Raw genomic sequence first — 27,085 nt, forward strand, 5'->3', positions numbered from 1 at the left:
TTTGAAGTGAGTTGGCCATTACATGACTTTCTATGATCAAATTTCCAGGTGTGTCATTAGGGCATTGTCACCTTATCAACTGATATTCACTGAGACTAATTTATAGGTGCTTATGGGAATATAAGATATAATTTATGCAATCTACAGTTTCAGGTTTTCCAGAAATCAGAATATCGTGAGTCAAAATAAGGTACTGGTTAAAAGCAATGACTTTGGGATTGTTTGCCCTGAGTTTGAATACTGTCTCTGCAGTTCATTTGTGTGATGCAGGATAGCTTCAGTTTTCTCATATGTTAAAATGGAGAAAAGGAGTCTATTCTCTTTTCTCCATTTACCCTCTTTCCCAACTCCCACATCTGCTGTTTCATCTTCTCTGCACTGATTAGTTCTTTGGGAAGGAGATCCCTGCAGACCACATCACTAGGGTTTTTCCATGCAAGTGAGCTGGCTTCCAGTTGTTGCCAAAGACAGAGACTGATATAGATTGGATGGTAAGAAGAGAGAGGTGATCTGTTTCTTCCTGGCTCTCTTCCTGCTGTGGACCATATTTTATGCAATGGCTAGGTCCCTCAACTATTGCTTCTGTTGATGGTCCTGGCTTCATACTTCCAAATCTGACCCTCTAACACCTTCCCCACCTCTCATGCCTGTAGGTCTAGGGGTGGTAAAGGATTCCCACTATTTCTGGTCTCCGACCATATCATGAGAAAGAATTTTTAGCCATTTGAATTGGATTCTGATTCCTGATGAGATCCTGGATGATGAAATATTGTTGTTCTTACATTCTTCAACAAATATTTTTTAAATCTACTATAACTTAGTAAGTTCCATTGTGTTTACTGTTGTATCCCTGCTGCATAGCACAGGACTCGGAAGATATTATGGGATCAATAAATATTTGTTGGAAGAATACCTATTATATAGACACTGTACTGGGCCCTGGTGATTAAATGGTGAATAAGACAAACTTTCTGACCTCATGAAGCCTTTTTTCAGCCTAGCCATAAGGATTGAGTGAGATCACATGAAACGAGGACAAGCCTGGTACCTATTTACTGAGTTAACTCATCCAAGAAACAAGTTTGGCCTTTTTTTCCTCCCCTGTCAGCTGGTCATAAAGGCCCCCTGCATCTGGCCAAAGATGTGAGCTGAGCGAGAGGTGATGAAACAACAGGTGTGGCTCAGGTATGAGTCTAGGTCACCTGATTAGGCAGCTTACTTTGTTCGCTGGCTGAGTTTGCATCTAATCCAGAACTTTCTATTATACACTGGACTGCTGCTGGACCTGCCCAACCTTTTAACTTAGTGGGCACGAAAGACCCAGCTCTTGATGGTCCAACTCTGTGATCACTTGGGATCCCACAGTCAGACAATAGAAGGGCAATGCTAGGAGCTGTTTTTCGAGTGGTGTACAGTTCTTTTCTGTGGACTGCGTGGCCTCGCTCTGGAACCCTGTGGGCCACATTGTGATTGTCCTATTAGAAACAGTCAGAAACTCCACATGGTGCCTTTTCCCACGATGCACACCTCTGGCACCATAGGGTCCGCCAGGTTGTATGACCTGAGAGGTAGGGCTGTGTAGATCCCAGACTGGACCTGCTCTTGGCTTCTCTCAAAGCCACCAGCTTTCCTTGCTACCTGCCAAATAGGTCCAAATAGTATTCCTGAGTAGGGAAATGAGATGCCTCTAGAACTGACAAGTCTTATAAGGCAACATGCTTCTGTCTTAGGAGGTTCAATAAGCACTCATTTGTCCTTAACTTCAGAAGAGATTTTTCTGGCAAACCCCAGACTCCTGGAAACATCACTGATGTGATGGCTTCCTAAGATTTCCATGGGATTTATGTCCCATACTCTGTCACCTGTGTCTTAACCAAGGCTTCTGTTGTCTGTGCCACTTCTTGTTCATCTGGTTTGATTAGCCTAATGTCATTAATATAGTGAACCAATGTGACGTTGTGCAAAATGACAGCCCAGACCATATTTTAACAAGGGCGAGAGAGATAATACAGCCCTGGGGCGTATCAGATACTATTATTAGATGCATACCATAGATGTATACTATTTTCTGTTCTATTGAAATGCAAAATGCTTCTGACCCCCTTCATGATGGGGAGAGAAAAGAATGAAAGATTACCAGATTAAAGGTAGCCTCGCCATGCTATGAGCTGTGTTAACCTGTTACAGCAAATCCACATCCAGCAGAGCAGCTGCCCTTGGACTAATACTCGTTTAATTTGGTGGCAGCTCCTTTTCCTCCACCATAATTCATGTGGTGTTTGAGGAACCTGACTCTGATTAGACTGAGAACTCATGGAGACCACCATCCCTGCTTTCTTTAAACTATGAAGGTGGCAGTGCCACCCCACCCCTATGAACCTGTGCTTTGATTTACCATCTTGGTCAAGGAGGGAGCTGTTTCAGAGCTTTCTCTTGGCTTTCTCCACTCTGATTGCTCTTACACCACATATTAAGGCACCAATGTGAGGATTTTGTCAACTCTCATGGCCATTCCATGATATATTTGGAGTCTGGTAGAAATGACCACTGGATAGATTCATGGACCCAGTGAATGAACTGTGAGATGGACCTACGCTGAGACTCCATATATTACTGGCCTCTCTGTGCCCCAAAAGGGGGACCATGGTGATGCTTTGGGTCCTGAGTATCAATGCCAATTTAGACTCTTTCAATTCTGGAAAGGTCTGGGCATTCCTTTGTCCTCAACATACAGTTACTTAAGTAAATGGCATTAGTCCCTTTGAAGAAGCACTTGGGAACTTACTACTAAGTATACTTACTGCTGAGCTTCAGACTCTCTCTTCAGAGGAAACTGGCCTTTCTTTAGTCCATGGATTCTGGGCCTGAGAGCAAGCTCATATCTGGACATTGGGCAAGAGAGACTCAGTTTTTATTGAGGTGGCTGCTCCTGTTACCAAGTCCAAACTCGTTCTGCTTGCTGCGTGACAGGCCAATAAATCGGGAGAGGAGATGTTGGGGCAAGGAATAGTGACTTTATTTGGAAAGCCAGCAAACCGAGAAGATGGCAAACTAATGTCCTGGAGAACCATCTTCCCCAAGTCAGAATTCAGGCTCCTTTTGTACTAAAAAGGGGAGTGGGCATGGTTGGTTGTTGCAAACTTCTTGGTGCAGGAATTCTTTGTTCCTGGAATCCTTTGTTCTTGCGGCTGTCCGTGTAGGTCAGGTCATGGTGCCCCTGTAAAACCTTCAACAAAACAAATGTTATTTTCTATTCTGCAACTTGTTGTCTTTATATGAGTGCAGAAGTGTTAATATCCTTAAAGATCAGAGCCTTGAGAATAGGCTATCCTGTATATTTCAGGCTCTAGACAACATTGTTTTACAAAAGGTGCAGAGCCAGGAAGACTAAGCCTAGAAAACGGCACAGAGTTAAAGCCAAAGGAACAGATCTAATAGGGAATCAAATTTGTTCTTTTCTATTACACTCTCAGCTTCCTGATCATCTTGATGATTGATGTACAGGACAACTCTCATCTGCTGCCTCTCTATGTTGCCACCACGAACACGGCCTTCTCTTGACCATCCCCATTGTTCTCTGAGTCAGGCTCCCCTGGCTGCTCCACCAGCCTTGCTTCTTATTGTGATGATTGTGCTCACTTGCTTCTGAGGGTTAAGTGCTGCCACTTGGTCTCTGTTCTTTCAGAATTCTGTCATCTTCATTGTCCTGTGGGATCCCAGTTCTGTAATGACAGGTTTTCCCATTAGCCCCACTCATGACTGACACTGTGACTGTCCCCTGTGCACTTGCACATAGCCCTCCATTTGGAAGGGCCCCACACTTTGTTCAATGCTCTGCTGTTGCAGTCTTGAAATTCCTTTTAAGCAAGAGATCCCACATTTGCATTTTGTACCGGGCCTTGCAAATGCTGTTGCCAGTCCTGGTCCTGCACTTCAGAATATGGCCACGGCTGAGCTTTTCATTAATGCTGGTGCCTTTCTCACCAGTGCATTCTTACTGCGTCGGCAAAGGGAGTGTTCTGTGTGCCGACTTGCAGAAAAGAGTCGGCTTTCTGTAATATATCTACTTTACCATGCCCACCTTTCTGAGTCTTCTGATTCCTTATCTTGTCCACTGTTCTGACATTTCTGCTTCACTTAGCGTGGGCTCTTGCTTTCTCTCAGTTTCCAAGAGCCAGCCTAGCAGTGTATAAGCATTGTGTCCCGGGGTCCTTGCCAAAGTATTAAATCTGTATTCTGAAAGAGTATTAATAAACTCTCCCTAATCCAACTTCACATCCTCTCCTTTTCCCCTTGATCTGACATTCTCTTAGAATCCACAGACACAGTCATACTTTTTGAGTTTCTAGTGGTATCTGTTAGCCAGGTCCTGCAGCGCCATCGTTGCTTTCACTTCTGCCTTGAATCAGTGCTTGATCACCCTCAGTTAGTTATTACTTCTTTTCATAAATCAATGGCATTCAACAGCCACCCAGTTCCATTCTTGGAGTTGCATCTTTCCTCCTGTCCCTCAAATGCAAGAGGCGTTGCCTTGGCTAGTGCTTCCCCTTCTGCTGCTGTCTCACCCATGGGACCACCAGTGAAAGTTTTAACAACTTGCGTGCTGCATCCTACTTACCACTTTCTGCCATCTACTGTCCTCGTGGCCAGCTGGTGAGCTGGCTCCCAAATCCCAGTTTAGGGTCTTCTTCCTAAAACTGCATCAACCTGCTTAAACTGGGTCCCTGGAAAAGATTCTGAGACAAGGAGTTGCAGACAGAAGGAGAGGGCTTGTTGGGGAGGGTTCTTGGGAAATACACTGGCAAGGAAGTCAGGGTGATTAGATGAGGAGACCAAGAAGTTGACCTCCATACAGTTGCAAGTGAGGCTCCCACATCCCAGAGGGAGCACTAGAGCAGGGCTGATCCTTCAGGTTCTCGTACATTGAGGCAGGGGAGCTTGGCCTTAGACCCCCACAGCAGCTAGTCACTAGCTGTGGGACCACCCTCCCTGGGAGATGTGACCTTGCGTGAAGCAGTTCTCTGTGGCCGAGGCAATTCCCAGTGTGGGATGCAGCTGTGAGCCCTCAGCATGTGGGAATTGGGGGTACCCACCATCAGCAGAGGATCTGGACAGAGCATCACTGCACTGTAGCCAAATTGCAGTCCAGATAATAACGTCCTACTGGGAATTCACATGATGAACTAGAATAGACACATCTGAACACTAGAATTTGAACACATTTTCTTCTCCTGCATGTCTATGTTCAGTTCACAGACTCGATACTTCCAATACAGCGGCAAAGCCATTCCAGCAGTGGTCACGGCAATGGTAAACGGGCATTTAAATAAATATTGAAAGTTTTGACAGTTTGAACTACATTTAGCTTAACATTTTGTTTATGCTTATTATTTGGCACAGCTCCTGTTGTTCCTGAGAGCATTTCAGAATATGCTTATTTAATATCCTTTCTCTGCCATTTTTACTTCATTTGTTCCACCACATTTACTTTTCTGCAGTTAGCTGACAATGTAAAGAGAAGCAGAAGAGCTCAGAAGTCTACCCCGAATGCTACCCCGAGCAGGCTTAGTAATTTCAAATGCCATGACTTCTGCATTACACTTTCTCCCCTTTTGACTCCTAATGATGCTTACCTGCTTTGGTTCTTAGGAAAGAGTCTATGTGAAAAAAATTCAGCAATTCTTGCCCTAGAGAGGCTTGAAACAAAAACTGATATCCACTGTCAAGCACATAGAGAGTCTAATAGGTAAGACAGAGAAGCTGTTAAGCTTCACTCTAAAGGAAAGCTTCAGTTGAGCTGATTTGGAATCTGCTTTGCAGATTGGTGATGGAATTTTGATAATATTGTATTGCTTTTTTCTTCCCTTCAAAGTTTTATTAAGGTTATGGTCAGTCATGAACTTTTATTTTTAATATTCTATTTTTTTTTCTTCTTACAAATCAAAGAACGATTGCCTGAGATCGTTTTCCATTGAACTGAGATTTAATTGGCTGACAGAAATCCTTGCTTAAGATGAAAGAACATTCTTTTCTCGCTCAAAGCTGGTGAGCCTGATACTGTTTATGATTCAGGTGATTGTTAAGCACCACTGGCTGGTGACCTGTGACTCTTCAGGCACTTGTCCCCTTTGGGAAGGAAGAGGGTGCTCCTCTTTGCTCTGCTCAGCTGCATCTTCCTTTGAAGCACATGCTCTGCATCCCGAGTGCATCACCGACAGGTTCCTTATTATACAGGGCAGGCGGGTCAGAGTCATCGGCATCTGTGTGACTGATGAGTCTATTTCATCATAACCTGAATATTCATGTCCTGCACTATTTGAGATTCTAGAACCTTCCTACTCACAAATGCAATAAGAACAACACATATACCTATTTTGCTGTGGGAGAAAATAACCTCACATCACACTCCCATCATTCTTGTTGCCGAAAAATGATTTCCAATGTCGATCACTCCACAGAAGGTAAAGAGTTATCTGAACTTTTAAACAACAGAAAATAATCTACAAACATTCCACATAGCAACGGAAGCAAGAGGAGGTGATTCAGTTAGTCTTGGAAGACACCCTTTAATTTATCTCCAGAGCAATATTGAGAAAGAAGACAGATTCTCCTCATTCTAACTTTTCAATGTGAGGTGAGGGTATTTGCGATCGCAAGCCTTAAAGTCACAGACAGTGGCCACCACGTGTCTCCGTCTAGCTCTTTGCACAGGAATCCCTGCTTTTTAAAGGGAGCTATGTGGGGGCTGGGCCACAGCTGCATCACTCTCATTAGACCAGAACTCTCACAGCCAGGGAATACCGGCACCTAAAACACAAGAGGGAGTGAGCACGAGCAATGCTTCTGAGGCTGTTCTCAAAACACATCATTATCTGGCTTTTCTGTTTCAGTAATTTGTAAGCAGGCTGCCTCCTCTATAAACAGACCAGCAGGAAAGCAGAAAGCCGTGTGGCTGACTGAATCTCTCCTGCCTGGGACTTGGGAGACAACATCAATTTTAATGAACTGAAATGGGGAGATGTCTTTGAGGGAATGCCATTTGGTACATGACCATTGGAAAAGCCTGGGTTTCTTTAAGGGATGTGGAGAGATACCCATTTCATGACACTTACTTGCCTGGCATCCCCCTGAGCAATGTTAGCTATTGGTTTTTAACAAATGTTTCCAGCAAGAATTGGGAATAGAAACGTGACCAGGAGCTCAGTATTGTTATTCATTGCTCTGTCCTGCTATGTGCATTACTTATTTCACACCTGATTATGGTGAAGGTCCCAGGCTGAACCTAAGCCGTGCTCATCCTAGGATTCCTCTATATTTGGGAATGTCTTGAATCCTGAAGGACCCTTTGTGGGTAGTAGAATCCCAGTGTCGCATGTCTCTGTGACGGGTACTCTGGATGGGCCAGTTGTCCTTATCCCAGACCCTATGAGAAGGATTACAGTAAAAGAGAGAATATGGGTAAAAGAACTGTCTAAAACCTCCAGAAGGTATTTAATGCACAAAAGCATTGCTTTGAGGATTTTATTGCAGAGTAAGCCTGAGAGGAGGGTAAAGAGTACGTGACGTGGAGGGGTCAGCAGACACACAGTCCCAACACAGAACAAAATGAGATGATGGAGCATCAGGCCAGACCTGCCTGGACCTGGCTATAAGGGAAACTGGGAAGGCCAGCAGCCACACTGTGTGGGCACTGACACCCTTGGTGTCGCCGTGAACAGCACTGTGCTCCTTAGACAGGGGCTGCGTGGCTGCCAGGCAGCTTTTCTGTGTTTTGTCTATAACCAGCGATTCTCAGCTAGTGGCAGTTTTTCCTGCTGGGGACATCCGGCATAGTCCAGAGACCTTTTTTAGTTATTGCAACTTGGGAGGACGTGATGGGGGATAAGGGAGTGTTGCTATTGCTGTCTGGCGGGTGGAGGCCAGGGATGTTGCTCTGCATCCCACAATACTCAGGACAGTCCCTGCCTCCCCTGCAAAACAAGGAATTATCCAGTTCAAAATGTCAGTAGCACCAAAATCCATGACTAACTCTCATTTACAACTATATCACTATAGTGGGTTTGAGCAAGAAAGGAGAAACATGGAGGCATTTCTGGGCAAATGAGGTGATCCATTCCACAGACACATCTGAAACATCCCGATGGGGACCCTGGAGCTTTGTGAGAGGCTGCAAAGGGACAGTTCTTCCCAAAAAGAGGGGTGTGGAACCAAATAACTGAAAACATGCCGGTGCATATAAACACCTCCTGCATGCCCAGCTTTGTTCAGATTTAAACTTTATTAGCATCTAATTTTTAGTGCAATAGTCACGGTCCCTTTTGTAAGCTTCTAAAGAGCTGTACCTTATCCTGAAATTCACAAATACCCGATGATGTGAAACGTTGCCAGGTGCTCGGCCGTTTCGTTCCTTTTTAAATTCATCAGCATTTGTTGACTGAACCTTACGTGGCAGGCATTCTAGACATAAGGGAGACAGGAATAAGACAGACTCAGCTGAGGTCTCCCTGAAATTAAATTCTAGTGGGAGAAGTTGACTATAAATGAATAAATATTCAAGTAACTAATTGCTATTGTTTGAATGGATCTGTAGGAGAAGATACACAGTATTATGAAAATATGTAAGGGAGATCCTAACCCAGTTTTGGCCTTCAAAGAGAGTCGTCCCTGATGGAGGGGTGCCCTCGCTCAGGCTGCCTGGACTTCCTTACAGCATGGCAACTGGGTCTAAGAGCAGACCCCCAGAGACCAAGGCTGAAGTGCACGAGTTTTATCGTCTAACCTTACAAGTCACATTGCGTCACTTCTGCCATACTCTTGGATAAGACAGTCACAAGGATGCAGCCAGTTTCAAAGAAAGGGTGACATAGGCACTCCGACTTCATGTGAGCGATGGCATGATCATATGATAAGAAAAGCGAGAAAGATGGGGGATGCTGTTGCAGTCATCTTTGGAAAATACAGCTGGCTGTAAGTAAAACAAGAGGAAATCAGTACCAATTTCGGTTTAAATCACTTGTCTTTTTTGAACAGGAGATAAAACTAAAGAAATCTAGAGCTCATATAAAGGAAGCTCCAAATGTAAAGTTAAATCAATAAAAAGTGATCAGTGAGTGAAAAGTGATAGATTCTAGGAAGCTTGGCTGGTAAATGCAATAATAATTTATTAATCTTAGTCTTAGGTTCATATTTTAGATTCTTTGGAAAATTGTTTAGGTCCATGTAGGCCCCATATATATAGGTCCACTTGACATCTCATAGTTACCAGTAAAATGCTTTAAGACTGGAGTAGTTTTGTAAAAACTAAAGGTTTTGTTGCTGAAGAGATGCTGTGTTTTGTATGTGTGTGTGCATGTGCCTGTTCTTAAGCTCTTGTCCAACAGAACTTTTTTTCTTGTTAGAAAAGTCTATTTCTGTTGGGAAAAAAGCTGCCCAAGATTAGTATATATAAAAAGACACTATGGTATTGGTCGGTCATTGACAAAGCTCTCTGCTGTGGAGCACACCTTGCTTTGATGTCATCTCTCCATTTATGGGAATGAAAACTTCTTAATCTTGAGCAAACAAAGTGGAGGGTTCTGGAGAGCTGCATGGATTCTCTTGAAGAATTGGAGGGAAAGCAGCATATTCTAGAAGAATATACTCTGTATTTTACCTGAGATCAGTGGTTTATGAAACTTTATGATCATTAAAATCATAATTTTCAATTGAACTGTTGCCCACTCTTAAGAAATTAGAATTTCAGAGGTTGAGCCAATAGTCCAGTAAAATTATTACTGCTTATTTTGCAGACCGTGCTATCTTTTTCAACATTAAATTGTAGACGTTTCTTAGATGATGTTATGGGGTTGACTTATGTGTTGAGTTTATAGTAAAGTTCTTCAGTGACAGCCCTTGACTGAAGCAATTTTCATAATTATATTGACCTGAGAAAATGTCCTTGTCAGAGACACTGCCAGTATGGCACAGAATACAAATATTTTTCATCATGGGAAGGCTGGGGACGAGGCCAGTGTGGTCTGCAGAAGGTAGGAAATGTTTTTTCCAGATGACCTGGAGGTTTTTTCTTGTTAAACAACTGTTGAAGGTCAGGTTCCCAGAAAGCAGATTCTGAAGCAGAGGTTTGTGGTAGGAGATTTACTGGCGGGTGTTCTTGGGATCAATAATTCTGGGAGAATGAAGGAAAGAGGACTGAGCAGGGGGTGAGGTTGAACTTTAATGCAGTTCCAACAAAGGCCTCAGCTGATCCCATGGGGTGCAGTGGAGCTGGGATGGTCCCAGAGTGTCCCAGATAGAGGCAAAGAGGTCGGGGCCTTAGATCTCAATATTAAGCATCATTGGATGTGCACCGACCCAGAGGAGGCGGCAGAAATTTGGGTAAGGTGACTCTTTATATACAAACAACCCCTGCAGAGAGGCTCAGCTGAAAACTCTCAGCAGTCACTACCTGCAGCGGCTGGGGAATACTTGTCTCAGTTCTGGAGGGGGCGCTCCATGGCATCTGCCATAAAATTTTAATTTTAATTAATTTAATTTATTCTATTTTTAAATTTTTGAATATATATATTTTTATTGAAATATAGTCAGTTTACAATGTTGTGTAAGTTTCTGAGGTACAGCATAATTTGAGCTACTGAGGGACACACCATGATCACCGCAAAACCTGTCAAATGTAGGTGATGAGGGAAACTTGATTTTAGGGAATAAACTGCCATTCAAAATCCAACATAATCAAGCCCAAGATCCAGCATACTAGTTCTCATCCCCAGGTGATACTGATTAATTACATCACAATGAAATGGTAGATTTGTACATTAGCCAGAAGTTTCTGAGTAAGGTGCTCCAAGTTTCTGCAGATTTGCAACAGTTCTCATACTTAATTGTGAGCACAAGAGGAACATGAATGCATTCTGGATGATTTTTATTAATAACCATAAAGATAGTTCAAATCATCAAACATGTTTGTTTTCAAGGCCAAATCCTTAGGGACTAGAGCTGAATGGCGGGGTTGTAAGTGTACTGTTTTACATCTGGATAGGAAACTGCAACCTGCCATCTCAAGAGGGGCCTTGCAGGTGTCTCCTAGGAAAGGACTGGTTCACATCCTGTGGGAACCAAACACTAGCTGGGCATTAATGATAGCATGGCCCAATTATAGAATCTCATCCATGGGGAGGCATTATATAGTAGTTAAAACACATAGATTCTGCTGGGTTCAGAACACAGCTCTACCATTCTTTTGCTTGGTTCTCTTGGGGAAATTAAGTTCTGTGTTACTCAGTTTTCCCATCTCTAAAATGGGTATAATAATAATAGTACTAGAGTTCTAAAGATTAAATGACTAATATGTATGCATGGCTGGTAGTAAGTTTTTATAGGTGTTTCTATTGTAGTATTCAGTTGGGTTTTTTTTTTTTTTTAAGAAAAACATGAGCTTTTTTCTGTATTAAATTATTACACCAGGGGTGTACCTTTGCTGTATGGAAAAGAACAAATCAAATAATGTTGATTGTAATGAGTCAGTATCTTTGAATTACCTTATGGTTGACATTTGAAGATTCTCCTCAACTCTCTCCATATAGATTATGAAAAGACTTAAAAGAAAAGCAATCTTACTCTAGATCTTTTAAAGAGAGTGATACTGGGAATTTATTTTTAAGAAAAATCTATGTGTCATGCATCTTTGGTATATTATCTCACTGAATCTTCATACCAACCCTGTGAGGTTGGTGCTGTAATTTCCTCCTTTCTACATCTGGAGGAAAACAAGAGGTTATGTGTAGAAACAGGAGCAGAGTTTGGGATGAAAGCAAGTCAGTGTGATGCCATTGCAGGGCTGGGGCGCGGGTCCGGTGGGGTGGTTTCTCCCTGAGATGCAACTGAGGTTGGATGGTGTGTGCAGAACACAGATGGTTAGAGTCCTTTCCTCACTGTGACCAGATGTAAAGGTGTATCTCGTGAGGTGAATTCATAACAGCAGAACCATTAGCTTTGCCTTCTCTGAGACCATTTGTCTTTGGGCTACACAGTTATTTCAGTAGAGCAAAAAGCATGAAGACTCATATAATTACTAAATTATTTGGCATATGTCTTCCTGAGAATATAAGACAAAGGTATCCTTGCAAAATGGTAGCTTTCTTTTCTTTCTTTCCCTCCCTCCCTCCCTTCCTCCGTCTCTTTCTTTCTTCCTTCCTTTCTTCCTTCCTTCCTTCTTTCTTCTCTTTCTTTCTTTCTTTCTTTATTTCCTTTATTTTCTTTCTTTCTTTCTTTCTTTCTTTCTTTCTTTCTTTCTTTCTTTCTTTCTTTCTTTCTTTCTTTCTTTCTTTCTTCCTTTCTTTCTTCCTTTCTTTCTTCCTTTCTTCCTTTCCTTTCTTCCTTTCTTCCTTTCTTCCTTTCTTCCTTCCTTCCTTCCTTCCTTCCTTCCTTCCTTCCTTCCTTCCTTCCTTCCTTCCTTCCTTCCTTCCTTTCTTCCTTCCTTTCTTCCTTCCTTTCTTCCTTTCTTTTCTTTCCTGGTTAAAGGTTAAATTATATAAGCAAGAAAAAGATGTTAATGTTTGCCAGAGGTCACTGGGAATCAATATATTTTTATTTCAAGACAACTCGCATTGTAGTTTGGTCATGGATATTTGGAGAGGGAAGAGGAAATAGCTAAAGGAAAATAACTTTGATGGTGAAAATTGTCTTCTTGAAGGCCTGTTTCTAATTTTTTTATGCTACAGAATATTATGTTGATTTAAGAAATTAGTTTTGCATTTTTAAAAACTATAATTTGGAACAGAGCCACATTTAGATCAGACGGTAAGAGAAATATGTGGTATGTGGTTTTGAAATTTCTAAAATCTTACATTTGAACAATTCTTCTTACAGTTGTTCAGTTAACATACTTTTTTTTTCTATAAGTAAATTGGCTTGTGATCTTTCTTCTGTTCCAGGAAAGCTCAAAGCTATCCCTGAGGACTAAATCTTGAAAGAAAGAGGAGCAAAATTTCTTTTTGTGAATTTGTGAAGAAGAGCACTCAATTATTTAAAAATATACTGATCTAGAAATCATGAAAAAAATAAAATGTATGTTGTATTTTAAAAGTTAAAGCGACTTAGTGGATATGCATGGTCTTTGCTTTAAATAAACTGAAGAAAATCAAGTAGAAGATGACACATTATAATTAAAATACAGGAGGGAAATAACCATGAATCAATCAGGATAAGATGATAAATCAAAAGAAGAAAGAAATGAAAAGGTCTTTTTGTGTATATATAACCCTTTTTAAAAAGAACTATGTGACTAGAAGAGAAAAACAGTGAAACATTAAGTGGGAGTATGTGGAAAAGAACAATTCTAGATCAAAAATAGTATATACGCACAGTAGGTGTCTGAGCTTTCCATGGCAGGTGTAATGATAGCAGTGTCTCTCTAGTGGTTCCTTTGAAAACAAGATTAATGGAAAACATTGCAAACAAAACTTTACCCTTTCTCAAGCCAATAAAAATGTGAGACAGTTTTTCTTCTAAGTTGTTTAGCACTATGACCAGATGGTTAAAGAAGATCAATTTTAAGAGCTGATTTGCAAGTTTTAGAGGAAACTGCTGTTGGTTTTCAGGTTGGTGTGCTTCACAGTGCACATTTGCACATGAAAAATGCTTCCATAATATTGTAGTTCATTTACTGGGCCAAGAGCTTGAATATATATTGTGGCTTTATGGTGCCAAAATAACCAGTTGATCTGATAAAATTACAAGTAAATTTGGGGGTGGGGGAGAAAGTAGTAATAAGTCAGTTATATATCAACATGCAGAGGAAATAAACTATTTTCTTACTCCCCAACTCTCCTCAGCTTTTCAACTGGTTGAATTTACATTGTGCAGAGAAAACGTGATGGTATTAGTACTTGATTATTGATTAATCCTGTTAAAAAGAGCAAGTTACTTGTGACTTAAATTGACTTTGAAAACTGCCAGTAAAATCCTTGAAAAATAATAGACCTATATAAAAATAGTTTGAATACACACACATACAAAATTTAACCAATATTTTGATACCCATTCTATCAAGGTGTCTTGTTAAAAGAGTGAAATAATGATTCAATTCTCTAATCGTTTTTTAAAAATGATTGACTGACCAATTAAGTAAAATATATCTTCCACGCTGCATACTTGATTAAATGGATCTGTTATTTGAATGAAGGAACGGATTTTTCCGGTTAATACTATTCAAGTGATTATTAGGCAGGCAAGCCTCTATTGTTTAAATGTGACTATATCTCCAGTGGATGATATTGTTGCTTCTCCAGCATCAGTTCATCCCTTCTTAATGATAGAGGAGCCACTAATCCAGATAAATGGCATGAGCTCTAGCTTTAGAACCGGACTCTGATTGGCCTGGCCCATAGTGCAGTTCCGTCTCCCTGTTTACAATGATTGGCCCAGATTGGTTCAGATTGGTTCACATGAGATGAGTTGTTCCAATCAGAGTGAAGCCCATGGCATTTATTCAAAGCTTGGGAGAACAGAAGTTCTCTCTCCTTCTGAGTGGTGTAGTGTCTTGATGTGAGGCCTGGAGCTGTTATAGATACTTTGCTACCATGAGGAAAGCCGGTTTCAGGATAAAGCTGACACACCAGGGTGGTAAATATCCATGAATTACAGACAACTATAAGCATACCTTGGAGACAGTGTGGATTCAGTTCCAGATCACCACAATGAAGCAAATATCATGATAATTCAAGGCACATAAATTTTTGGTTCCCCAGTGCATAGAAAAGTTATGTTTATATTATACTGTAGTTTATTAAATGTGCAATAGCATTATGTCTAAAAACAATGAACATGCCTTAATTAAAAATATTATATTGCTAAAAAAAAAAGCTAACCATCGTCTGAGCCTTCAATGAATTGCAATCTTTTTGCAATAGTGATCAAAGATCACTGATCACAGATTACCACAACAAATACAACAATGAAAAAGTTTGAACTCTTGTGAGAATTACCAAAATGTGACCCAGAGACATGAAGTAAGAAAATGCTGTTGGAAAAATAGTGCTGATAAACTTGCTCAATGCATGGTTGGCCGCCAACTTTCAATTGTAAAAACATAGTACCTGTAAAGTGCAATGAAGTGAGGTGCAATAAAGAGGTATGTTTGTGGACTGGAGTCCTTATCAAACCTTACCAGGAGCCTAAACGTTCTCTGGACTAAGCCAGTACATTTCAGTTTAAGCCAGTTTGTGTTGGCTCCTCTGTTACTCGCAAATGCAATTATCCCAAGAGATCCAACAACTCAGCAGCACCAAGGCCAAGGACTCTTAGCGGTCTTGGATCTGCTCTTCCCCACACACAAACACCTATCAGATACTTCTTACTTTTCCAAAGCTGTGTCTAACTTGTGGTTTGGGATTTAAAGAGGATTAATATAAGGATGAGGTAAGTTCTCCATACTTAGATATCTTAGCTTTGGAAAGCCTTCAAATATTTGGATCCACAAAGTTTATTTACTTTAACTTTTTATTTTGAAATGATTATAGGCTTCTAGGAAGTTGTAAAAATAGTGCATAGAATCCTTTCAACCCTTCACCCAGCTTCCTATGGTGAGTGAAATCTTATATAACTGTAGAACATTATTAAAACAAGAAAATTGATGTAAGTTAACACATAACCGAACAATGTTTATTTATTTTTTTTACCTTGAGAGAAGCTTTTAAGTTCTCTTGCCTCAGAGAGTTTTTCTGGAAAACTCAAATAAATTATTGTTTGCAACTTTACTGCATAACTTTGTTGATATGAGCCTTCCAAACCATTATAAGAAAATTCTTACAAGTTTAAAGGAAAGCTGAGTTATTGGTAACTAAATGGTGCATTGTTACTGTAGCTGGTATATTCATTTTAGTAGGTTAAATGCATGATGCAATATAGTTATATTTATTTAGTTTCTACATGCTTGTCATAGGACTTTCTGTGTGACCTCAGACGAGACTTCTCTTGGCTCCTGGATTTTATCATCTGTAAAGTGGGTAATACAATAATATGCTCCCTTCAAGATGAAATAAGAAAATGAGTAGAAAGCAATTAGCTCAATGCTTAGTACACAGCAGGTACTTAATACCTGATAGAATCTATTATTATTATCAATATCACTTATGTATAGATATATGTATGTGTATATACATATACATACGTATATGTTGCATGCATATATGCCATATATATGTATGTGTATATATGTATATCAATATGTACATTCACAGAGAAGTATATCCATTTATAGGGTTCAGTGTATTATTTAAATATTTAAACAAATATGTTGTTATAGGTGTAGCTTTGTTTTTTGACATATTGTTAAGCACATCTGTAATTTATTTGAATCCATAACTTTGGAGAAAATACAAGCCATGATTATGTTTTTCTTGTGAAAAAACTTGATCCATTTTTCGTGAAAGTTGTGGGAAGTGTTTATATCAGACATCAAATCTCTAGCAAATTGCCAGGTGCATTACTAAAATACCAGTCCTGGTGTTTACACTCCCATAGGCAAAGATAAGTGTACTCCTAGGTAACAATGACTGAAGCTCTTCAGATTGAGCTTATGTTCTACTGGTTTGCAGGATAACTGAGTCTTTTCATGAAGAGACTCAACAAACTAAAGATGGTCTCATGTTTTTGCTTCATGTGCCTGTAACTCAGTGCTTCTCAAAGCGTGGTCAGTAGAACCCTCCCACGCTGATGTCACATGGTGATTTTCAAGGACCTAATCTAGATTTCTAAATGATTTCTGAGGGAGATGGGCAATAAATATGCTTTTTTACATCTATCTCATCAGATTCCTATGTACATAAGAGTTGAAGAATGCCTCCCTGGTGCCAAATATCTACTCTCCTTAAAATAAAAACATAAAGAGTTCTAAAGTAACACAAGAATGAATGACACCACAAGTACTAATAAAAGAAAAAGCAATGAGACAAAAGAGATAGTACAGGATAAAACTGGAAAAGAAATGTATAAGAATACAAAAAAAATTACTATTCAACATCTCAAGATAAAATCATCTTAGAATGAGTTCACCTAGATATATTGCTATTTCTAAAAAAATTTAATTTAAAATTTAAAATTAGCATACAATAAAATTGACTGTTTTTGGTGTACAGGTTTATAAATTTTAACACATGATAGATTTGTCTTATCACAACATAATCAAGATAAGACCAGTTTCACCATCCTAAAAAACTCCCTTTTGGTATCCCTTTATACCCTTCCCTCCCTTGCTTCCTCCCAATCCTTAGTAAATATTGATCTCTTTTATGTCACTATAATTTATCTAGTTTTAAAGAAAGTCATATAAATAGAATCATACAGTATATATAAACTTTTGGGACTGACTTTTTTCACTAGTCATAATGTCTTTGAGAGTCATCCAAGTTGTGTGATATACATACATTGATAATGTTTATTGCTGAGTAGTTTTCCATTCTGTGGATGTTTCACAGTTTGTTTATTCATCTATCTGTTGAAGGACATTTGGATTGTTCTCAGTTTTTGGTTGACTACCAGAAGGTCTGCTGTAAATATTCATATACAGATTTTTGTGTGAACATAAGTTTTGATTTCTCTTGTGTAAATTCCCAGGAATGAAACTGCTTGAGCACATGGTAAGTATATATAACTTTATAAGAACTGCCAAGCTGTTTACCATTTTTCACTCCAACAGTATACAAGAGTTATAGATGTTCTGTATCCTTGTCAGCACTTGGTATTGTCAGTGTTGTTTATTTTAGCCATTCTAACAAGTGTATGGCAATACCTTCTAGTGGTTTTAATTTACATTTCCCTAGTGGCTAATTATCATCTTTTCTTGTGCTTACAAATCATCTGTATATCCTCCTTAGTGAAATCTTTATTCAAGTCTTTTGACTATTTTAAAGTTAGATTGTTTCCTTATTTGTCAGTTTAGAGATTTCTTTATATATTCTAGATACAAAGCCTTGTCAGATATATGATTTGCTAATATCTTCTCCTGGACTATGGATTATCTTTTCATTTTCTTAATAGTGTCTCTCACAGAGTGAACATTTTTTAATTTGATGAGGTCTGATTTATGATTTTTTTTTGGCAGCATTCATGCTTTTGGTTCTTTGCCTAATTGAAGTTATGAAGAAAATTATTTAAAAGTTTTATAGTTTTACATTTCTATGGAAATCTGTGATTCATTTTGAGTTAATTTTTGTGTGAGGTACGAGGTTTAAATTGAGGTTCACTTTTTTTTGCATATATATGTCCAATTATATCAACCATTTTGAAAAGGCTATTTTTTCCCAATGTAATTGCCTTTGCACTTGTGTAAAAAATCAGCTGGTTCAAGAGAATGAGAACAAAATTCACAGAGTGGGAGAGAATATTTGCAATAGACATATTTGATAAAGGACTCTTATCCAAAATATACAAAGAACTCTTAAAACTTAACAATAAGAAAGTGAAGAATCTGGTTTAAAAAATGGACCAAAGACTTGAACAGACACCTTATCAAAGAAGATGTATAGATGGCAAATATGCATATGAAAAGATGCTCAATATCATATGTTATTAGGGAGTTGCAAATTCTACCAACACTGAGATACCACTACATACCAAAATCAAAAACACTGTAAACACTAAATGTTGGAAAGGATGTAGAGCAACAGAAACTCTCATTCATTGCTGGTAGAAATGTGGAATGATACAGCCATTTGGAAAGACATTTTGGTAGTTTCTTACAAAACTAAAAATACTCTTACTATTACAATCTAGCAGCTATGCTCTTTGGTATTTACCCAAATGAGTTAAAAACTTATGTCCACTCAAAAACATGTCTGTAGATGTTTATAGCAGCTTCATTCATAATTGCCAAAACTTGGAAGCAACCAGGATATCCTTCAGAAGGTGAATGGTTACATAAATTATGGTACTTATAGAAAGGAAAGTTATTTGATACTAAAATGAAATGAGCTATCAAACCATGAAAAGACATGGAAGAATCTCAAGTGCATATTACCAAGTGAAAGAGGCAATCTGAAAATGTTATTTACTGTATGAGCCCCATTATATGACATTCTAGAAAAGTTATAACTATAGAGATAATAAAAATATCAGTGGTTCCTAGGAGTTATGAGGAGGGAAGGATGAATAGGTGGAACACAGAGGATTTTTATAGGGAAAAAAGAGAAAAAATTAATGGGCCATTTATGTGGAGGTTTAGCTGGACTCCATTCTGTTCCACTGACTTGTGTGTCTATCTCTTCACCAGTACCATACTATAACATTATAGTAGGTCTAAAATTCATGATACTTCTAGTTTTATTCTTTTTCAAAATTACTTTGGCTTTGCTTGTCCATATGAATTTTAGAATCAGCTTGTCTACATTTACAAAACAATCCTGCTGGGATTTTGATTGTAATTGTGTTTTATCTGTAGATCCACTTGGAAGAGTTGGCATCTTTTACTATGTTGAGCCTTGCAATCTGTGAACATAGATTTTAATTTTTTTTGCAGCTGTTGTAGCTGTGTATATTTCAATATTGTTCTGGATTGCTTATTGTTTATTGTTAGTAGATGGGACTATGTGATTGAGTTTTGAAAGTTCACCTTGTATCTTGTGACCTTGCTAAATTCACTTATTAGTTCTAGGAGGTGTTTTATTTTGTTTTGTTTTTGTTTTTTGTTCTTTTTTTTTTGTAGATTCCTTGAGATTGTCTATGTAGGGAAATACCATGTTGTCTGTGAGTAGAGATCGTTTTTTTTTTTTTCCTTATAGTCTATACGACTTTTTCTCCTCTTATTATTCTGCTTAGGACTGACAGTGTAATACTGAATAGGAGTGATGAGAGTGGGCAACCTTGCATTGTTCCTATTAGGATGAAAGCTTTCAATCTTTCACCATTAAATATTATGTGGATGTAGGTTTTTCACTGATGCCCTTTATCAGACTGAGGAAGTTTCATTCTATTCTAAGTTTGCTGATGGTTTTTATCATGAATGAATGTTGAATTTTATCAAGTGTCTTTTTTTCTGGATCAATTGATATGATCATGTGTTTTTTTCTTTACGCTATTAATGTGGTAGATTGCATTGATTGATTTTCTTTATATATATTTTTTTGAGGGGGGAGGTAGTTTTATTTTATTTATTTATTTATTTATTTACTTACTTACTTACTTACTTACTTACTTAATGGAAGTACTGCCCAGGACCTCGTGCATGCTAAGCATGTGCTCTACCAATTGAGCTATACCCTCCCCCCTTGATCGATTTTCGAATGTTGATCCAGTCTTTCTTTCCTGACATAAACTCCATTTGGTTAGTGTATATTATTTGTTTTATATTTTGCGGGATTTGATTTGCTAATATTTTGTTGAGGATCTTTTTGTGTCTATTTCATGAGGGTTATTAGTAGTCTGTGGTTTTCTTATTGTCTTTATTTGGTTTTGTTATCAGGGTAGTACTGGCCTCTAAAATGAGTTGAGAGATGTCCTCTCCTCTCTCCTATTTTCTGGAAGAGATTATATTAAATTGCTGTTATTTTTTTCTTGAAACTTTTGATATAATTTACTAGTTAAGCCATGTGGGCTTGTAGATTTTATTTTCAAAAGGATTTTATATAGAAATTCAATTTCTTTAAGAGATACAAGATTATTTAGGTTGTGTATTTCATTTTGACTACGTTTCTCAAGAATTGTTCTATTTTATCTAAGTTATTGCATTTAGGTGCATAGAGTTGTTTTGTAGTACAGTCTTGGATACTTTTAGTATCTTCAGGGTCAGTAATGATATAATGATATGTTCGCTTCCATTACTTGTATTGGTAATTTCTCTCTCTCTCTTTGGTTTGTCATTCTGGCTAGAGGTCTTTTTGAAAATTAAGCTTTTGGTTTCATTGGGGTTTTTTTTTCTCTCTTTTTTTTCTGTTTCATCTGTTTCTGCTCTCACATTTTTTTTTTTTTTTTGTCCTTTGCTTGCTTTGAATTTGTTTTGCTTTTCTTTCTCTAATTTCTTAAATTGGAAGATTATATTATTAAGCTGTAACTTTCCTTCTTTTGTAATACAGGCAGTTCTTGCTTTGCCTGGTAGAGCTGGACTGCAGAAATGACCAAGTAAGCTGAAATGGTGCAAAATAGCCTTAATAGTCAGAGGAAAAGTTTGATTTTTCCATGACTGCTAACAATTTTTGTAAATACATTAACAACTCTCTTACTGTTGGTTATAAGTATTTGGCAAATCAGAAAAGTAACCCATGAAAATAACACATATAATATATTGTAATTTAAAACATTATAGCTTTTGAGACATGAAACGTTTTATTTGTTTATACAAACTTAATGAAAGTACTTTGAACTTTACATTGTGTGGAGCAAGCATCTTATCTATACAATTTGTCTTACTGCTTTCTAAGTATGGATTGGTTTCCAACAGTTTATCCTTTGTGCTCCTAATGTTGTGAACTATTTCCAGCTGTTCCTTTAATGTGAAGTTTTGTCACTGTCATTTCCTTTGGGACGTCTTCATCTTTTTGGTTGCTACCACTTTCCTTGTTTCTGCCAATAAGATCACCTGCACTGAGTTCCTCTGGCTCCATGTCTAGAGCCTCCTGAAGGGCAACACCACCCACATTTGCATGGCCAGCTGTTTCTTCTATAACTCTGTTTATGTCGGATTCAAATTTAATTTCTCTTCTTTGCTGCACATTCTTCTTTGGTGGCCAGTTTCCTCTTTTAATTATACATTTAAAAATGTCAGATGGATTTTTAAAACTGAGAAATGAGGTTTTGACACAACTACACCTTTTGCTGTCTGTGCATGAACTAAATAATAGATTCCCCCAACTATTGACAGACTTTGAAAGGAGTAATGGTCATTGATCACAATGCTCATCTGTTATTTACATAGTGATTTGTGGACTGAAGGGCTAGAAACAAAGTTTGTACTTTATGCAATTATTCACAGTAAATATATTCTAAAAATCTTTAGTTTTTAGTAACTGAAGTTTGAACAGTGTTGTTGAGGAACTGATATTACTTAGTTAAACTGTGGTAACTGAAATTCATGTATATTGGAATTACTCAAAGCTAGGGCTGCCCACATAAGCATTTATTGCTATAAATTTCCCTCTGAGCACTGCTTTAGCTGCATTCCACAAATTTTGATATATTGTGTTTTCATTTTTGTTCACTTTAAATTGCTGTTGTTTAATTTCTAAGTGTGTGGAGTTTTTCCTGGTACAGTTCTGTTTTTGATTTCTAGTTTAATTCCATTATTTTCAGAGAACATACTTTGTATGATTTAAATTCTTTGAATTTGTTAAGGCTTCTTTTCTAACTCAGTATATAGTCTATTTTTGTATCTGTCCCAGGTGCACTTGAAACAATGTCTATTCTGGTCTTTTGGGGTGGACTGTTTTATAAATGTCACTTAATGACAGTTGGTTGATGTTGAACAGTTCTTTTATAATCTTGCTGACTTTCTACTAATTCTGTTGCTTGCTGAGAAAGCAGTTATTTTTTTACCTTTATTGAGATATAACTGACATATTGTGTAAGTTTAAGGTGTACAATGTGATAATCTGATACACTTGTATATTGTGAAATAATCTCCATCACCTCACATAATTACTTTTTTCTTCTTTTGGTGATAAGAACACTTAAGACTTACTCTCTTAGCAATTTTCAAGAATATAATACAGTACTGTTCTCTATAGGCACCATGCTATACCTTAGATCTCCACAACTTACTCATCTTATAACTGAAAGTTTTTACTCTTTGACTAATACCACCCCATGTCCCCATCCTCCAGCCCCTGGCAACTACCATTCTGCTTAAGAGAGGAGTTTTGAAATTTCCAAATATACCTGCAGATTTGTCTGTTTCTTCTTTCAGTTCTGTCAGTTTTTCTTTAAAGTGCTATTTTAACAACTATACAAAGTAGGTATTATCCTCATTTTATACATGACCAAACTGCTAAATGGAGTTAAGTAAGTTTTTCAAGTTCATACACCTTGAATGGGAGAGGCAGGATTTAAACCTGAGTATTTTGGTTTCAGAACCCACAGAACTGCCATATCATCTGGTCCCTAGAGGACAGGGCAGTAATATTATAGTATTCTTACCTTGAGAATCCTTAGAATATAAAACCATTGTGAAAATGAAGGCCAATATATTACGTGGTGTATGTGTTTGTATATGCACATATCCCATAATTTTTGCTCAGAGCAACTCCAGAATTTGGTTAAGGACTTTTTGATGGTTCCATAATGGGAAAAAGATCCCGTCACACATTAGGACATTCTAACACTTTGCTGTTTACTTTTAGGCTTCACTTTGATCTCTTTGCACATAGATGAGTGTACAAGAAGCATGAGGCAACCATCATGTGTTGAATGCCACCTCTGAGAAAGGTCACAAGATTATAGTCTTATGATTTTAATAAGCACACTCTAAGCTAGCAACATTTTCCTTTCATTATGATCTCTTTGTAAAGTGGATCTTTCTTTGCACAATATTGCATCTTTTTGAGCTTAAGAACTATTGTACACCAGTAGTCAAAATTATTATTTTATTCTTTCATGCCTTATTTCTTTCCCACTCTTCTTCAAATGTTGTCTTCTGTAAAACTGGTCTGAAAAGAAGGTTAGGCAAATCAAATTGTTGAGTGTTGTAATATTCTGAAAATTGAAACTAACTTTGCTGGTTATAGAATGTACAAAAGGTATTTCCCATTATAGAAGTATGATTTTCTTATTCTGCAGTAAAAAAACCTGAAATATTTTCAATTTTGTATTCTTCAAATAACTTGAAAATTCTACTCTTTTAATACATGATGTGAAATGTCTTAAGGAAGGATTAAAACTTTGGATAGGTAAATGTTTCGGGGAAAGTGTGCTCACAAAAGGTAGATATTCTTCAATCATTCCTTGTAGAATTCCTGTTCCTTTCTAGATATTGACAAACAAAAAAATGATAGCTAGCTCCTTTGTAGCATTTATATTGCTTTGACGTTTTATTTTCTTTTTGAATAAAGATTAAGATTTCTGAGACAGAATTTTTTCCATCATCTGAACTTTAGTGTGTGTTTTATACCTATTCTTCTAACTCTCTCTTAAACTATTTTATTGTATTATTTGTTGGAATTTTAAAGAGTTGCTTTAGTTTAAAGACATACAATGTCATGGTAGGAGAGTTTTGAGAGATTGTTTGAGTTATGCAGCTTATTATTTTAATAGACATTTAGGAAAAGAAATCTTGGTACACATTCATATGTACACAAAATAGGAGTTCTAATATTTTATGTGTTCAGTAAATATAATAATGCTGGAAAATGGATAACAATGGTAGTCCCAGTTAGAGTGACCTTCCATCATAACTACACTGGCTGCAAGGACAGTCTGTTTGCATGGCCTCAAAGAACCTCTCTTACCTACCACACCACTGCTAAACCCTGAGCCCCAGTGTTTTCCTCAGTGTCATTATAATCCAGTGAAGTCAAAGATGAAGTTATAACCATAAAAAAAATCACGCCTATATATATATTGATAGATCTGACTACAATAAAAATAGCTGGATTCTATGTAATTTTCCATTTGTACCAAAGAGACAAAGGTGGAAAGTAATGATAGGTGACTGAGAGAGACAGCTTATCTGGTCTACAGTTCTGTTTTAATATAAATCGTAGGTTGCTAATAATAGACACATCATTTCTTAGTGTAGATTTATCCTCTTTCTAATGTTTTCATCAGGGCTTTCAGCAAACATGCTCTTCTTCACTTGATTTCCCAGGATACTCTGGTTCAGTGGCTTCCTCACATAATATGAATTATTTAAATTAGTAAGAATTATTAAGGAGTAAGCCACCTTGATATTTTCCCTTAGTTCTCAGAATAATACACATAATGTCCCCCTGTTTTAAAGAGAAGATGGAAGATGTGGTTATTCAATTGAACAGCTCACCCAGATAATGTTACAGGAGAGTCAGTCAATAAGGTTTTAAAAAAAATACATAGGAGTACAAATTCTATCATTTCCATTGACCGGTTTTAAATCACCAATTATTAACTGAAAGTATTTTAATTCTCCCTCTCTCTTTCTCTCTCTAATAACTTGTTTTCTGGCAGTGGTTGGAAAAATCAGAACAAAGTAGAATCATATACATGCAGATTTAAACAATGAACAAAGTTGAGGCAACCTTTGCATGCTTACGTAGGTCAGAGTATGCTAACATTATGCTCTATACTAGAAACACAAAAATGACTAAGGAAAGATTTCTGTTCCAGAGGAGTTGGGGAGGTGGGGATATGGGAAGACAGATATATAAGCAATTAATTTGATAACTGTAGATGTATCAAGTTGCGTGGAAACACAGAGGAATTAATTGTTTATCCAGGCTGGATAGCTGGGAAGGAGAAAGAAGAAGCATCATACTGAAAAGCACAGAAGTCTGCATGTTTTATATTGTTGATCTGAGGATGGCAAATCATCCAGTGTGCCTGCCTGCAAAATAGCGTGTGGAAAAGAGAGATGGATGAAGACCCAAGTGATGAACTGTGAAGACCCTGGAGGCCAGGCTCAGGGGTCCTTGCTTTATGGAAAGGATAAGACGTAAAAAGAAAAGTGGTCAAGAAAATTTATCACTGAAGCTCTCTCTCACTGGTGAGTAGACTTATAAATTGGTTTTGATAAAAATACTGAATTTGATTAACAAAAATACATTAGTCAAAAATATCTACTTGATATGAAATATTTACTGACAAATGTTTACATTAAATCTTGTTTTATACTGGACTACATGGCTTTTCATTATTTACCCCCAACCCCTGCAGAATAATTTACTTTCTACTTTCAAGAAGATAAAGGTTTATTTAAAAAATACTAACAAATTTACTTTTCCTGACTGACCAGTTTTGTGACATTTGCACATGAAAAGTGAAATGAAATAAAATGTTTGGCCACAACAAAATATTTTTTCCACATTTAGCTTTTGATAGGAAATTGACATGGATTATTCAACAATTATATACAAAGTTGAGGCAGCAAGATATTCATGGGGAAAAAAGTCTCTTTATCAAGAAATGTTAAGCTCTTAAGGGAAATGAACTAATGTTCCAAAACCATAACTTCGTCCTAAAGAGAATTTGAAGAATGTCAATTTTTCCATAATGAAGTTATCCATAATTTTAACTACTTCATTAAAAGATTTCCCATGATTAGGAAACATGAGAGAATTTAGAACAAGATAAACTGTGAAGTTTCCAGAAAGAAAAAAAAAAAAAGTGCTTTCCTAGATATTTGAAAACTCTTGTGTGCACAGGCCAAGCTTTAGAGGGAAATTTATTCAAATACTTAAAGTGGTAAGTAATCCTCCCATGAAAATATGTTTCATTCCAAAAAACATCACTGTTCTTGTGGCAGTTTGGAACAAGATTAAGTACATTTTAATTTAAGACAGAAATATTTTGATTGAACAACCAAATCCTCTCTCCTTTAAAAAAAAAAAAAAGATGGTGGGAGGGAGAAGAAAAATGTTCAATATATCAGAACAAAGTAAAGTCAAAGACCACAAAGATTTATGTATAAAAGGAAAATCTTCAGCATTCTTTTTGCAGCTGTAAGGAGCGCTAATATGAATTTGGACCTTTGCCAATGTGCTTGCCATCGGCAGTGGTGCTCTGTGTTTAGACATGTGTGCCGATGGGTAGGATTCATTGACTGTTACATCAAGGGTCACACCTCACGCACCCAGCAAGTAAGTGCAAGCCTCGCACGGAAATAAAACACAATCACACTCAGAAACTACTTCCTAGGTATCTGGTCTGTCTTAGTTTGTGTCCTGGGCAGAAAGCTTCACTACAGAACTCCACTGTCAACCCAGACCTGGTAACCTTCCTTTCAACAACAATTTGGTGCCTTCTGTGCTTTGGGTGTTGAGGAAAAAGCTGTAAACAGCACACACAAGGCTCCTTCCCTCAGATAATTTATAAGAGACATTAATGAAATTGTACAGAAAGAAATAAGGTAATTACAGATTGTGACTATTGCTATGAAGAAAATCAACAAAGTGATGATTAAGAAAGTAATCAGGGC

The 27,085-nt window shown here is 37.6% G+C and overlaps 1 long non-coding RNA gene across 1 annotated transcript in view; it reads left to right on the plus strand.

The window, feature by feature from the left end:
- LOC105086806 (uncharacterized) overlaps window positions 1-25,795 on the plus strand; it is a 99,150-nt gene extending 73,355 nt beyond the window's left edge. Inside the window, exon 5 of the long non-coding RNA XR_010384876.1 lies at window positions 25,389-25,795. This is a non-coding gene — a long non-coding RNA (uncharacterized LOC105086806). The remainder of the gene's footprint in view (window positions 1-25,388) is intronic.
- The last annotated feature ends 1,290 nt before the right edge of the window (window positions 25,796-27,085 follow it).

The sequence above is a fragment of the Camelus dromedarius genome, chromosome 2 (genome assembly GCF_036321535.1).
Source record: "Camelus dromedarius isolate mCamDro1 chromosome 2, mCamDro1.pat, whole genome shotgun sequence".
Classification (NCBI taxonomy): Eukaryota; Metazoa; Chordata; class Mammalia; order Artiodactyla; family Camelidae; genus Camelus; species Camelus dromedarius.